General features: G+C 42.3%; 1 protein-coding gene across 1 annotated transcript in view; it reads left to right on the top strand.

The window, feature by feature from the left end:
• Positions 1 to 3,745: 3,745 nt before the first annotated feature.
• The window catches only part of elmo3 (engulfment and cell motility 3), a 95,131-nt gene continuing 82,576 nt past the window's right edge, over positions 3,746 to 16,300 (top strand). The window contains exon 1 of the mRNA XM_060928441.1: positions 3,746 to 3,879. The gene's annotated coding sequence lies outside the window, so the exon portion shown is untranslated. The remainder of the gene's footprint in view (positions 3,880 to 16,300) is intronic.

The raw sequence follows: 16,300 nt of genomic DNA, 5'->3' as shown, positions 1-16,300 counted from the left end.
TCTGAAGAAACTTTCATTAAACTGGAAATAGGTGGTGGTCAGGCAGAGGTCAAGCAGGGTGCAAATCTGGTCCGTGGTGAGGTTCGTTCTGTCCAGGAAGGTGCTGGACACAGTTTACTATGACCTGGATGACTGAGAATCTTCAGACATACTGTTTATAGTGAAATTAAATGTTTCAACATTTAAAAAATATTATTTTTAAGCCAACCAGACACAAGAACAGATTCTTCCCTCAGGCTGTCTCTGTGATGAACAGCTAAAATCCAGATTCATATATCAGCAATATCACTTGCAAAATATCTGCACACTCATACCGTCATTCTGTGCTCACTGTTACTTATATTTTTTTTACTTATTTAAATTTACTATTCATCTTTGCACTAGGCGGCACGGTGGTGTAGTGGTTAGCGCTGTCGCCTCACAGCAAGAAGGTCCGGGTTCGAGCCCCGTGGCCGGCGAGGGCCTTTCTGTGCGGAGTTTGCATGTTCTCCCCGTGTCCGCGTGGGTTTCCTCCGGGTGCTCCGGTTTCCCCCACAGTCCAAAGACATGCAGGTTAGGTTAACTGGTGACTCTAAATTGAGCGTAGGTGTGAATGTGAGTGTGAATGGTTGTCTGTGTCTATGTGTCAGCCCTGTGATGACCTGGCGACTTGTCCAGGGTGAACCCCGCCTTTCGCCCGTAGTCAGCTGGGATAGGCTCCAGCTTGCCTGCGACCCTGTAGAACAGGATAAAGCGGCTAGAGATAATGAGATGAGATCTTTGCACTATGCACCATATTGCACCAAAAGGGAAATCCTTTCTGTGATGAACAGCTAAAATCCAGATTCATATATCAGTAATATCACTTGTAAAATATCTGAACACTTATACCGTCATTCTGTGCTCACTGTATACTTTATATTTATACTATTCCATACTTGACTTACCTGGATTACTTTGCACTATGCACCTACTTTTGTTGTTGTTGTTTGCTTGTTTTGTGTATACACTTTATCTGTTTTGTACTATGAGAGCTAAGTGAACCGGAGTCAAATTCCTCATGTGTGTCCACACACCTGGCAATAAAAGTGTTTCTGATTCTGATTTTTGGTGACAGCATTTATTTACATTTCTGTGCCTAAGAATTTGCACAGCACAAGACTGATTAATTAATTATCACAGGTGGTGTAGTGGTTAGCACGGTCGCCTCACAGCAAGAAGGTTCCGGGTTCGAACCCAGTGGCCGGCGAGGGCCTTTCTGTGTGGAGTTTGCATGTTCTCCCCGTGTCTGCGTGGGTTTCCTCCGGGTGCTCCAGTTTCCCCCAAAGACATGCGGTTATGGGGCTTTTCCACTACCAACGTGGCTGAGCGGGGCTGTTGGGGTTGCATTTCGACTACAACCGTGCTGGCTGGAAGTGGGTGGACACATTGGGTGGAGTTAGCGAAAGTGGGTGGACGTCACGTGATGTCGTTAGGCGGCGCAAACAGTGACATCAGTGACCTTTTAAGCGGTAGTCTCACGACCCGGATAGTAAACAATAAACATGGAGGACATGGAGTCGTTAGTGTTGCTGGTCTTAGTGCTGTGGTTTGTTGTCACCGACAACCCCAACAGATCCTGCAAGGGGATAACCGTGTTCCGACATCAGCCGGGATATCTCCTGGAACACCTTCTCATTACGCGTAGCACCGTCGAGATTTTTCTGAATGTGCTCCTCAGCCACAACACAGAGAAACGTCTGTGTCTCCACGATGGACCACTGGCTGGCCTTTCCTCGCTTGGGTTGGTCTTCCATCTTCTAGTTTTCTGATCTTCTTCTTCGTCGTAATTCTTCTTCTTCCGGGTTTACGGTGTTTACAGATCGCAGCGTGCTCGCGGGGCGTGTGTGGGCATGTGAGGACACTCCTCCTCACCAATCAGTGCACAGGGGAGTGTCTGCTCACACCCCTAGCCCCACTCGGCTCGGTTTGGCTCGCTTCAGCCCCACTCCAAAACCGTGCGAGTTTTGGGTGCCGAGTAGGGCTGAAGTGAGCTCAGTCGTGCTGCTCTGAGGTAGTCGAAACGCGAGCCGTGTCGGGCTGAAGTGAGCTGAAAAAGGGGAGTGGAAAAGGGCCATTAGGTTGACGTGGGGCGGCCTTGGGCTGAAGTGCCCTTGAGCGAGGTACCGAACCCCTGACTGCTCTGAGTGTGTGTGTTCACTGCTTCAGATGGGTGAAATGCGGAGGATGAATCTCACTGTGCTTGAAGTGTGCATGTGACAAATAAAGGTTTCTTCTTCTAATTGTTCTAGTGGGGAAAAAATTATATCAGTCCAAAAGTTTGCATCAGATTCGTTTTGCCTTTATAACCAGGGATATGTAAGCTTTTGCACAGTGTCTTCTTCTTCTTTGGAGTTTTACGGCAGCCGGCATCCAAATAGTTGCATTGCTGCCATCTACAGGATTGACGCCTACTTAAGGCCCAATTACACTATATCTTACTATATAGCCCAGTGTCCAATAAAAACTTTAAGAAAAATCGTCTTCCCTTTCCGCTTGATCCTATTTCTAAAATGCTTTTCAACGTCACCTCTTCCAAACCAAGTCCATGCAACTGTGTGAGCAGTTCCTGTCTTTGACTGTCATAATTTCTGCAAAACAGTATGACATGATAGGGCGGCACGGTGGTGTAGTGGTTAGCGCTGTCGCCTCACAGCAAGAAGGTCCTGGGTTCGAGCCCCGGGGCCGGCGAGGGCCTTTCTGTGCGGAGTTTGCATGTTCTCCCCGTGTCCGCGTGGGTTTCCTCCGGGTGCTCCGGTTTCCCCCACAGTCCAAAGACATGCAGGTTAGGTTAACTGGTGACTCTAAATTGAGCGTAGGTGTGAATGTGAGTGTGAATGGTTGTCTGTGTCTATGTGTCAGCCCTGTGATGACCTGGCGACTTGTCCAGGGTGTACCCCGCCTTTCGCCCGTAGTCAGCTGGGATAGGCTCCAGCTCGCCTGCGACCCTGTAGAAGGATAAAGCGGCTACAGATAATGAGATGAGATGAGATGAGATGAGTATGACATGATGAACAGTCTCAGGTTCCTGACAAGAACACAGACCATTCTGATGCTTTCCCAATAAAAACAAAGTGCTATTTAAAAACGTATGCCCAATTCTCAACCTTGCAAAAATCACTTCCTCCTTTCGATTATTTTGCACAGTGGATAGATAAATAAATAAATAAATCTCTAAATGAAGGTCATCTGGTTTCACCTCAGACAGGAAACTACTCCAGCCGACTTCCTGTTTCTCAGAAAAGTTTTATACTCCACCAGATTCCCTCTCAAATGTAATATTTCAGTATTCATAGTGAACATTAGCATCACTAGCATACAGATTATATAATGTTGCTAAAAGTTTAGCACGTCAGGAAAAAAAAAAATCCTGAAAATAAAGCTAAACTTGACAGACTTCAGTCGTTTTGTTTGGTTCTGTTCTCCTGAGAACTCTGAAATGGCTCCGGGCTCGGTTCCAAACCGCACACTAATATACTAAATACTGTAGTATGACTGAAATAGTACGATTGTCACAGCGTACTAATTTCCAACACACTCTTTAGTACAGAAGTGTGCAGTTTGGAACGCAACCGATGGACGCGGTTCAACCCGGAACTGGGAATGCCAAGGCGGACGCTCAAATACCTCCAGACTTCCTGTGCCCGCGCGCTACTTAGGGGTTTTAAATAACGGGTTAGGAGCCCTACATAGTGCACTACGTGTTTAACCAGGAGTGTTTTGGAGTTTAAACCTATTTCTTACTCTGAAACTTGAAAGAAGTGTGATCAGACGGGCGAGGGAGCGTTCTGCAGCCTGGAAAAGTATTTTTTTTTTTAAAGGATCTGGAGCTCTAATGTCCAAAGATTGTTTTGTCAGCAGGTAAGAAAGACGTTTACACAAGTTTAGCTTTTTTTTTTAAATTGAAATTAAAGTTGAAGTCACTTCTGCTTGTTTTTTCAGTTGTTGAGATTTTGCTTTCTGGAGAAAATGTAAGAAAATTCAAGGATTGTTTGTAAAACTTTATATAAAAAAAGGGATAATGGCACAGTTTTCCAAAAATCCCAGCTAAACATTATTGCATGTTTTTTTAATTTGTTTTAACAGTACATTAAATAACTTTTTTTTTTTATAATACAGTAGTACTGTTCATCATTATTGTTATTATGCATTATATAATATTTTTGTGGAACTTTTACAATGACATGATGTTTACTTCCGGGTCTGATTTTTCTTAACCATTTCCTATTTTGTGACTTGTTTAATGTAGGTGATTGCCAGGTATAATGAGTGCATCATGTTCCTTTTGGATGTTTGTGTGATTTTTATAAATGCACTCGAAGTAAATCTGTGTATTTAGTCTAGGACAGTAATTATTTCACCTTCTGACTTGAGCCCCAGCTGAGGTCAACACACACCTGCTGCACAGGTGAGTCGGATCAGGTGCGTTCAGGAGTGAAGAGAAAAGGATTCAGTTTTATCATCCAGATCAGATTCATCTCTCATCTCATTATCTGTAGCCGCTTTATCCTTCTACAGGGTCGCAGGCGAGCTGGAGCCTATCCCAGCTGACTACGGGCGAAAGGCGGGGTACACCCTGGACAAGTCGCCAGGTCATCACAGGGCTGACACATAGACACAGACAACCATTCACACTCACATTCACACCTACGCTCAATTTAGAGTCACCAGTTAACCTAACCTGCATGTCTTTGGACTGTGGGGGAAACCGGAGCACCCGGAGGAAACCCACGCGGACACGGGGAGAACATGCAAACTCCGCACAGAAAGGCCCTCGCCGGCCACGGGGCTCGAACCCAGACCTTCTTGCTGTGAGGCGACAGCGCTAACCGCTACACCACCGTGCCGCCCCCAGATCAGATTATTCTCTGTTAACAAATATCTTAAAGTGGATTATTTATTTTTTTATAAGAACCTTTTGGGATTTTTTTTTCCTTTAAATAATACACACAGAATGGTATGAAGGATCCAGAATTGAGGCTGGGGCTGATTTCTTTCTAGCCCAGACTGTCAATCTGTTACCGTCATATCAGGTCTTTATTTGTCATGTGTATGCTCAAGCACGGGGCGGCACGGTGGTGTAGTGGTTAGCGCTGTCGCCTCACAGCAAGAAGGTCCGGGTTCGAGCCCCGTGGCCGGCGAGGGCCTTTCTGTGTGGAGTTTGCATGTTCTCCCCGTGTCCGCGTGGGTTTCCTCCGGGTGCTCTGGTTTCCCCCACAGTCCAAAGACATGCAGGTTAGGTTAACTGGTGACTCTAAATTGACCGTAGGTGTGAATGTGAGTGTGAATGGTTGTCTGTGTCTGTGTCAGCCCTGTGATGACCTGGCGACTTGTCCAGGGTGAACCCCGCCTTTCGCCCGTAGTCAGCTGGGATAGGCTCCAGCTCGCCTGCGACCCTGTAGAACAGGATAAAGCGGCTACAGATAATGAGATGAGATGAGATGCTCAAGCACAGTGAAGTTCCTGCTCTGCGTTTAACCCATTTGAAACAGTGAAAAAACACACACACACACATATACACACACACACACACAGAGCAGCGGGCAGCTAAGCTACAGCACCCGGGGGTTGGGTTGGGACAGTTCGGAGTTAGACGCCTTGCTCAAGGATACTTCAGCCATGATACAGAGGGAGGGGAAAGTGCTGTTCATTCACTCGACTCCTCTCACATTTTTCCTGCCGGTCCTGGGACTCGAACCAGTAACCCTTTGGATCCAAGGCTGCTTCTCTAACCTTCAGGCCATGGCTGCCCCCATTAGATCATTTTTAGCTCATCCGGCTGACAGGCGATGAGTTTATGCCATCATGTGTTGTCTGTTATCCATCCGGCGGCGTCCACATTTCACAAAACTCACTTCTTTCTCAATTCTTCACTGATTTTTATTCTTTTTGGCAGGAAGGTCGGTCTGCCTGGGGTGCATATACGATAGCTTCTACCTAAATTCGCATAATTGCAATTAATAATGAAGATATGGCGTAATTAATCAATCCCTAACGAGTAGTTTCCATGCATCGCTTCTTCTCCCTCAATTCTTCACTGATTTTGATGCCTTCTGGCATGAAGGTAGGGGTACCGAGGGTGCATAGAACTTCTACCCTGATTTGCTTAATTACAATTATTGATGAAATTATGGACCAAGCCTTAATGGGTTTAAAAAGTTCAACAAAAATTGCTTCTTCTCAGTCAATTCCTTGCCGTTTTGGATTCTTTCTGGCAAATAGGTCGGGGTTCCTAGGGTGGATATCGCTTATATAAAAAATATAGCTTGTATCTAGCTTGCAGCATTTATTGCACAAGGAAGGTGGCCCACTTTAGATCGTTCCTTCTGGACTAGACGGGGCCGGAGTGAGCGACGCCATCATTGACAGTCTTGTTTGCTGAAATGTCTGTAATACACAATATCAACAGTAATTGTTGCATGTGAAATGCTGAATGTGAACGAGGTGTGAATTAGGCGTAAGCATTGCATTACATTACATTACAGGCATTTAGCAGATGCTCTTATCCAGAGTGACATACTGCATACCCAGAGCAGCCTGGAGAGTAGTTGGGGGTTAGGTGCCTTGCTCAAGGGCACTTCAGCCATTCCTGCTGGTCCAGGGAATCAAACCCACAACCTTTTACTCCCAGTGCTGCTTCTCTAACCATTAGGCCATGGCTTCCCCATCACACTATTGATCTTAAGTTTTATTAATTACTATTTTACATACATATCTATATCTTTTGTCTTCCTGTCATTTTCAAAATACTGATCCCCAAATCAACTTCAACTCCTCCATCCTGTGCCTGAATAGTGTGCTTGGAAAGATGCACTTCTCATTTTACTGTCATTTTTTTTTTTGCCCCATAGGAAAGAATACACAGAATCAGAGTCTTCCTGCTCAGTGATCAGAGAGCCGCCAAATTTAAAGGAGAACTGAAGTCATTTTTAAACTTGCTTTATTTCTTAATTAACGTTTTATTCAGTTACGTTTTCGGTTTTAGTAACCTTATATCACGACTCGTATTGGCAACTAATTGCAATTAAATATTATACTTATCGGCCTGTTCGTTTTTTAGCCGTGTTGAATTTAGTTCGTTTGGTCCACGGCAGGCGTCGCTTATCCACGCGATCGTCACGAGACTTGTGCGAGACTTTGAAATGTGAAGCGTCAGCCAGGTATCAGTGCCGCCATTTTGAAAACTGTTTTCCAAACGAAGTATTGCACAAAAACAAGTTTAAATGACGATTACTGCCGACTTTTTTCAAACTTTCCTGATTGCTATCAAAACAAACAAAACTTCCGGCTTGATTACGTCAGCGTTCGAAAGAGGCCGCGCGCGTCTTTTGACAACGTTGGCAGACGTCGGTCACTTTGATTTCCGCTGTACGTTTTACTTCCGTCCTACGATGTCTTGCACAGGTCGCGACGAATCTCCTTTACAGCCATTGCTTTGACACATGGACTGATATATTACAGAGCGTATTTCACACACTCATAACTTGCTATAGCAGCGACAAAATAGCGATCAAACATGCATTCCGATATTTAATAAAATGAGAGAAATAGAATTTTGATGATAAAAAGATTTGCCTTCAGTTCTCCTTTAAAGGACAGCCAGATATGTACACGAAATCAGCTCTGACCCACTTTCGTCCATCTTGTTTTTTCCCTTTGACCGAGTGCCCACACCCACACACACTTCCACATTGGGATTTCAGAAGAGAGGTGGATACCTACTTCCTGTTCCCTAAAACACATATAATTTAAACCCTAAACAGTGTACACTGTGATCGGCTGCAGTTTGCAAAATGTCACATGACTGCTGGGGAAGACAATGATATCATATTGATACTGGGAAACATTTTGTCACAGTACAATTTTAAGCTCTATAGTGTGGATCATCAGTGTTCTTATAATAATTACGTACTGTGAATATACACTACATGGCCAAAAGTATGGGGACACCCCTTCTAATGATTGAATTCAGGTGTTCCAGCCACACCCATTGCTAACAGGTGCATAAAATCAAGCACATCGCCATGCAGTCTCCGTAGAGAATGGTTTGTCCTGAAGACTTTAAATGTGGCACTGTCCTGGGATGCCATGTATGCTACAAGACAGTTGGTCAACTGGAAGTGCTATCGTTGCTGTGAAATGGAAGTGTTCAGGAGAAACGGCTCACAAACCCTGAGGGTTGAAGCACATGGCATGTAAAAATCATCTGTCTTCTGATCCGTCACTCGTTACAGAGATCCAGGCTGCCTCTAGAAGCAGCATCCGTACAAGAGTTTTGTGTTGGGAGCTTCGTGAAATAGGTTTCCATGGCTGAGGATCTGCAAACAAGTCCAAGATCACGGTGGGCAATGCCATGTGTTGGCTGGAGTGGTTTAATTAAAGCACCAAAACTGGACTGTGGAGTAGTGGAACATGGAAACGTGTTCTCTGGAGTGATGAATCACGCTTTGGGAGTCTGATGGATGAATCTTGGTTGGATGGATGCCAGGAGAACATTACCTACCCTAGTGCTGAGTTCCAACAGTTGTTTGGTAGAGGGCAATGTTAATGTTAGACCACATAAAGATATTTTGGACAGTTGTACATTTCCAAAGTGAGCTCTATGAAGAGGAGGAGGAGGAAGAAGAAGCAGTGAAGTTCTTTCTTCATGTATCCCAGTTAGGAAACTGGGGTCAGGAAGGAAGGTTCGATCAGGATGTGCGTTGTCGGCCATGATCCTGCGCCCCAGGAGCAGACAGGGTTAAGGGTCTTGCTTAAGATCCAGACAGTGACTACGTTTACATGCACGTCCAAATCGAGCTGCTGTTGGTAATCGAGCAAAGGGCCCCAGCAGGGGTGCCAGAGAAATCCAATCCTACATGCACAAGTGAAATCGGGCTATTGTGCACGGTGCATTGTGCACCCGAGCCACACGTGGCGCTACACGCCCCATCGTGTTGGTACACTTCCGGTTGTCGTCATGAAGAAGAGCTATAGTGTTGCCAGATACTGCTGACGTATCCCAGCGCAAACCATGTTCAAATCCGCTAAAATGCACTTAAAACACCCAATCTGGCAACACTAGCAGTTCCGTGTTCAAGCTGTTCGGCTTGCTCTAACAGACTGTATGGCTACAAACTGTCCGGTGCAGACCACTGTTTTGTAAGACAACTTATTTTGCACAATAATATTTTTCTAAAGTCCATTTTTTGCTTACAAAAAAAATATTTTTTTTTTGCTTACAATTTAACTTATGTCTTAATAAACACACAAAAAGTTCAGTTGTTTTGTTTTTATTGACATTCTTCAGATGTTGGACATATATATATATATATATATATATATATATATATATATATATATATATATATATATATATATATACACACACACACAAATACAATGACTTGTTTATGTATACAATTCACAGCTATGCAACAGCTGTACAGATGTATTTGGTGATACAGTAAGTGAGCTAAATTTTAACAGTGCAAACAATGCCACAAAAAGAAAAGATTCATGCCGTTGTCATGATTCGTTGTCATGCCGACCGAGGCTGTTGTGTTTCCCGCTTGTGGTCTCGTCACTCGTCACTTCCGGAAGTAGCTCGACAACTAGCTCGATAGGGTATACATGTGCAAAATAGCTCGGCAGAAATTGCATAAACTAGGTCGTGTAGCTCGATTCCGAGAAATCAAGTGCAGTTCAATTTCAGCCGAATTAAGGTGTATACATGGCATTTTGAACTTCGATTTCAGTCGAGTAACGGCAGAAATTCGATTCTCTCTATGTGCATGTAAACGTAGTGAGTGGTAGCTTGATGGTGCTGGGGCTTGAACCCCCAACCTTCTGATCATGGTTTGATGAGTTGGACGTGAACTAACTCCAGTGTCTTGCACAGGTCTCTGAACTCAACCCCACTGAACATCTTTGGGATGAACTGGAATGTCAATTGCAAGCCACGCCTCTTCATCTGACATCGATGCTTGACCTCACAATACTGTTTTGGCTGAATGAGCACAAATTGCCAAAGATACACTCTGAAATCTTGTAGAAAGCTTTCGCAGAGGAGTGCAGGATATTTTGTTTAAATGCAACATTACAATTTTACTGGAAGTTTGTTAGATAAATTATATATTGATACATATTAAGTACCACAGAAATATCTTCACATATCGTGATATTACGGTGGTGCTTGAAAGTTTGTGAACCCTTTCGAATTTTCTATATTTCTGCATAAATATGACCTAAAACATCATCAGATTTTCACACAAGTCCTAAAAGTAGATAAAGAGAACCCAGTTAAACAAATGAGACAAAAATATTATACTTGGTCATTTATTTATTGAGGAAAATCATCCAATATTACATATGGGTCAGTCCATGAAATGGGGTTACCAAAATGTGACAGAGGGAGTCACTTAAAACAATTTACAACTGAAAACTTTTATTTCCATGAAGCATTGACCATATAAGAAAATATAACATAGTTGTTAAGATAACTCCTGCTCTACAATGTATGATAAAATCCATAAATATTTACCCGGTTGCTAATGTAACAAGGACACGAACAAGCTTTTAAAAATAAAGGAAAAATATTGATAAAATCAATTTTTTGCTTTTATTTGCTTACTTTAAACATTAACACTGAATAAGAATTCATTAGAAATATTAGTTCAACATCATAAACACTGAAAATATGAAATACCGGTATTTCACAAACTTCATAAAATCTCTAAGATTTGAACAATAACAACAGTCATTAACAGGAAACAGTTTCATCCTATATGGGTTAAATGAGATTATTGAATTCATTACTTTACTTAGTCACACTTATATCTGCACTTCTCTAGAGCACGTGCTGTGGTGCGTGAGATCCCGCGAGAAGTTATCTCGCGTCAGGTCAGCTGACCTAGATTGAGTAAATAGGTCTCGCAGGTTGTGAACGAACCAGGAAGTGAGTGGACGCTAAGTTAGGATGTGAGAAAAAACATCGATAATTTCTTTTATTTCCGTTTGTTTAAATTTCTTTCTACCTACATCGTTTTATAGTATATTCTTCTTTATATTAAAAACATCAATCATGATTTCAACTCGTTTTATCATTTTTTATAAGCCTGGTTTCTAACGTAACACGGTAGGACATCACAATGTTACGTTCACAACCTATTTTTAGCGGATGAATTTGAAGCTAAATAGTTTATAGAACCTTCTTAACTTTATTATGCGAGTGTAAAACTAAATTGCAAGTACCATGAAACTAATTTTATTGAAATTCTCAGAAAGTAACGAAGGTTTATTTAAGCTCAAAGTCAGCAAATATTCCATGTCACAAAAAAACGTGTCATCCGTGTCCAGTCACAGGGGAAGAAAATGTTTCACATTTCTTTATTTCAAAAGAAAACTTCATTTTTTTATTTATTTTATTTCTTCAAACAATATTTATGGATAATCTGCTAAATATTTCTTTAAATCATGGAAATTAAAGATGAAATGATTATGTAAACCCGGACCAATGAAAAGTAACATCATTTCATGGACTGACCCATATCTGTGAGTGGCAAAAGTATGTGAACCTCGAGGATTAACAGTCAATTTGAAGGTGAAATTAGAGTCAGGTGTTTTCAATCAATGGGATGACAATCAGGTGTGAGTGGGCACCCTGTTTTATTTAAAGAACAGGGATCTATCAAAGTCTGATCTTCACAACACATGTTTGTGGAAGTGTATCATGGCACCAGGGGCGTATCAAGCTTTCCAAAAGTGGGGGTGTTCTGGAATGGGGAAGCCATATCACTAGAAATCGGTTTATGGCTATATACACGCCCGGCGTGTACACTGTGATGTACTGTCAATGACCGATATGGAATTTTTTCGTACCCATGGTCCATGGATGCAAATGAAAGGGAGGACAGCAGAAAGCCTATAAATCCAGTTGACTCCAGCCAAGTTCTGCATTTCACGCAGAGATCTATCATGTTGGGTTTTGGTGTTGTTACTGCCAGGGCTATGTAATTATTCAGTAAGTGAAGGCAAAAAGTATTGAGTGATAATTCTAGGTAACAGGATACTGTTCTATAACAGAGATGTCAGTATTGCTGCCTACACTGGTATACACTGATATAAACAAAACCAAAAACTTCACATAGCCCAAGAAGTCATACACAGTGTATAGATCATACACCATCATGCATAACAGTTTGGACTGGGATCGCTTTGTGTGAGCAGGAGGCATGGCTAATCAGTTCATGTTGAAGAAGCGCAGCATCCTGGAAGGACCTCTTTAGTATAGCATTCAAATAAGACGGGGCAGTTCCTGCTTTTAATGTCTTTAATTATTCAAACTCGTGTACAAAACTTGTTTGCATCATGCATTACATCAGGTTTAATGCATAAAATTTGAAAATGATGCAATAGACTACACATACAACAAACACTTAATGGCCAAATATCATTACTGTACAACAATTATTGAACATTCATTCGATTTGAAATGCCTTTAAATCTCAATTGAAAAACTCTTCTAAAAAGTGATAAGCAGTTATAATGCATGAAAAGTAGACTTGGTACAAACACACACACTCGTAATAAAAAACTTGCCTCAACTGACTTTACAACTAGTAACTACTATTAACACAATCTTTTAGGGCATGGCACCTGGGACAACTGTTCGAATGACGGCATCGCAAGCGCTTTGAGAAGGGTCTGTCTGCAGAGCCGCAGAGCCAGGCACAGTAAGCACCGCATGCGACGTCAAACCTGGAACGGTGAATCAGGAGCGGTAAAACTGGTGTTGGCTCTGCAGACAGATACTGTATTATTGAGCGCTATCGGCACGCTACGCAAACTGGCTATTATATTCACCCAACTGCTGATTGGTCGGGTGAGAAAAACTGTTTTGAGTCCGTTGCGTGGCTGTTTTTTGTCTAACGTTATGGCAATAGTTTACTTCCTTGTTACACATTTTTACAGTAACTGTATAATTTTCATAATGATGTCATTTTAATCTGACAAAAGTGCAGTGGATGAAATTGTGTTTCAACAGAAGTGGGGGGGATGAAACATACGCATCCCCCGCGGGTGATACGCCCCTGCATGGCACAAACAAAGGAGATTTCTGAGGACCTCAGAAAAAGCATTGTTGATGCTCATCAGGCTGGAAAAGGTTACAAAACCATCTCTAAAGAGTTTGGACTCCACCAATCCACAGTCAGACAGATTGTGTACAAATGGAGGAAATTCAAGACCATTGTTACCCTCCCCAGGAGTGGTCAACCAACAAAGATCACTCCAAGAGCAAGGCGTGTAATAGTCGGTGAGGTCACAAAGGACCCCAGGGTAACTTCTAAGCAACTGAAGGCCTCTCTCACATTGGCTAATGTTAATGTTCATGAGTCCACCATCAGGAGAACACTGAACAACAATGGTGTGCATGGCAGGGTTGCAAGGAGAAATCCACTGCTCTCCAAAAAGAACATTGCTGCTTGTCTGCAGTTTGCTAAAGATCACGTGGACAAGCCAGAAGGCTATTGGAAAAATGTTTTGTGGACGGATGAGACCAAAATAGAACTTTTTGGTTTAAATGAGAAGCGTTATGTTTGGAGAGAGGAAAACACTGCATTCCAGCATAAGAACCTTATCTCATCTGTGAAACATGGTGGTGGTAGTATCATGGTTTGGGCCTGTTTTGCTGCATCTGGGCCAGGACGGCTTGCCATCATTAATGGAACAATGAATTCTGAATGATACCAGCGAATTCTAAAGGAAAATGTCAGGACATCTGTCCATGAACTGAATCTCAAGAGAAGGTGGGTCATGCAGCAAGACAACAACCCTAAGCACACAAGTCGTTCTACCAAAGAATGGTTAAAGAAGAATAAAGTTAATGTTTTGGAATGGCCAAGTCAAAGTCCTGACCTTAATCCAATGGAAATGTTGTGGAAGGACCTGAAGCGAGCAGTTCATGTGAGGAAACCCACCAACATCCCAGAGTTGAAGCTGTTCTGTACGGAGGAACGGGCTAAAATTCCTCCAAGCCGGTGTGCAGGACTGATCAACAGTTACCGCAAACGTTTAGTTGCAGTTATTGCTGCACAAGGGGGTCACACCAGATACTGAAAGCAAAGGTTCACATACTTTTGCCACTCACAGATATGTAATATTGGATCATTTTCCTCAATAAATAAATGACCAAGTATAATATTTTTGTCTCATTTGTTTAACTGGCTTCTCTTTATCTACTTTTAGGACTTGTGTGAAAATCTGATGATGTTTTAGGTCATATTTATGCAGAAATATAGAAAATTCTAAAGGGTTCACAAACTTTCAAGCACCACTGTAGCTCTTCACAGACTTTCAGGAAGCCATTTTCTCGCCATTTTGTGAATCCATGCCAAAAACATTCTCATAAACCATATCCAGTAATCTGCTCAGTGCCGACCCACTGGTTATCACACACAGCTAGAAATTTGTTGACTCACTGAGCAAGCAGATGCGCCTCAAAGTGAAACCAAAGAGCTGAGAAGGAAAAGAAGGCCTGCACTTACAGACTCCGGCATTGGCACTTCTAGAAATATAGAAAATTCCAAAGGGTTCACAAACTTTCAAGCACCACTGTGTATGAACGTGAGTGTTTTACTGGGAAACACACCAGTCGTATTTTCCATCCGGGACACGGAGAACCAAAACCGTGACATAAATCTCTATATGTTACTCGTCAGGAAATCGATGAATTGTTTTGATAAATTTGGGGACCTTTTGTCTGTGAAGGTGTCGATATAATAAAAAGAAAATCTCATGTTGGCTTGAAGATGTGAAGTTTATCTTCTCGTATTGAAAAACTTGCATTTTTCATACGAAATCCATCGTGGATCTGCGTGACATATTTAAATAATATTGGCTGGTGTTGAGTGGTATATTGGATATATTCCGTTCGAGAGGAATGGACTATATATCTGATGTACAATGAAGAAAATAATAATTATTATACATGCATGCATTCCTTTTGGGTGTTCAACGTGTCTTTCTCTTTCAAAATTCTTTCAAAATCTTCTGTATTTAACAAAGCAAACCTGGCAGCCATGTTTGTTTACAAATTTTCAGTCACTCGCTAGCGTGGAAGTTTTACATCTCCAACGTGTGACGTCATGTTGTCTTGACAACCATGTAATATTGTAAAACATATTCAACGCTCATTCTCCATTGGGTAGAGTGACATAATACACGTAAGGTAAGCGATTATGCTAACAATATTGCATGCTGTTGAAGCAAATGAATGAAACCTGCTCGAAGGGAATAGAACACGGTTTTATTCCATTGAAAGTGTTCTATATGCAGGGGTGCCGCCAGAAATTTTGGGCCCCATGAAAGATTAGAATTTTGGGCCCCCCAACTTTGCCCACCCTCGTCACAATTGCACTATTGTCATTATTTGACTTTTGATAGCCCATGGACCTTGAGTTTGTGACTTTATTACATTTTATGTATTAACCAATGGTTTAGAATGTGTGAACATTCCACACACGTAACCATGTCAACCACTTGACTGGTGTCCGTTATTAGTGTAACGGGTTTATTTTTTTCCACTTGCCATTGTGCGTAGTGGTGGGGAAATTCTGCGCTGGCCCTTTAAGAGCGCAGGTAGTTATGGGAACGAGGCGCTGGCCTCTTTCAGTTCGTTTCGGAAATGTAAGCGCCAATGCCACTGGACGTTTGCAGCCCGTCCTCAGCAGTGTATTTGTGTCTCATTTCTTCAGAATAAAAAGACTGGTGAACAACACAACGCAACGTCTGTTACATTAGCAACACTTTAATCTAGCAAACTGTATATGGCGCTCGCTCATTAAAAACTTCAATCCTAAAGCATTTATGGGTTGTATTGCTGCTTACCTCCTTCTCCAAAGGGGGGTTCAGTGGTTTGGTAGGGCGGAGGTCCCCCTGAGGCTGAATCTGTGCATATATTTAGGGCACCCCATTAGTTATGAAACTGGTTATTAGCACTAGTTATTAGCACCAGCATAACGTAATATTTCATCTTGTTTATCACACAAGTCAGTTCAGTTATTAAAATGGAAAAAACGTCACTGTACAAACTGTAAAAGTGTTCTCTTGATAGGCTAATCCAACCACGTTCATACTGTTCATTTACCATTCGCTAATATTTTGAACACACATGTGAGCAATAGCTACCTTTCTTTGGGAAAAACTGAGTGACCAGTTGCCTGCCTCTCCGGTCCCTCTCAGCTTTCAGCTGCCTTACTTTACGTTTTTGACAGCCACTCTTCATATTTAGCGATCATAGACT

Source organism: Neoarius graeffei, chromosome 8 (genome assembly GCF_027579695.1).
Source record: "Neoarius graeffei isolate fNeoGra1 chromosome 8, fNeoGra1.pri, whole genome shotgun sequence".
Lineage (NCBI taxonomy): Eukaryota > Metazoa > Chordata > Actinopteri > Siluriformes > Ariidae > Neoarius > Neoarius graeffei.
The sequence above is the reverse complement of the archived record's forward strand: the minus strand, read 5'-3'. Positions and strand labels throughout refer to the sequence as shown.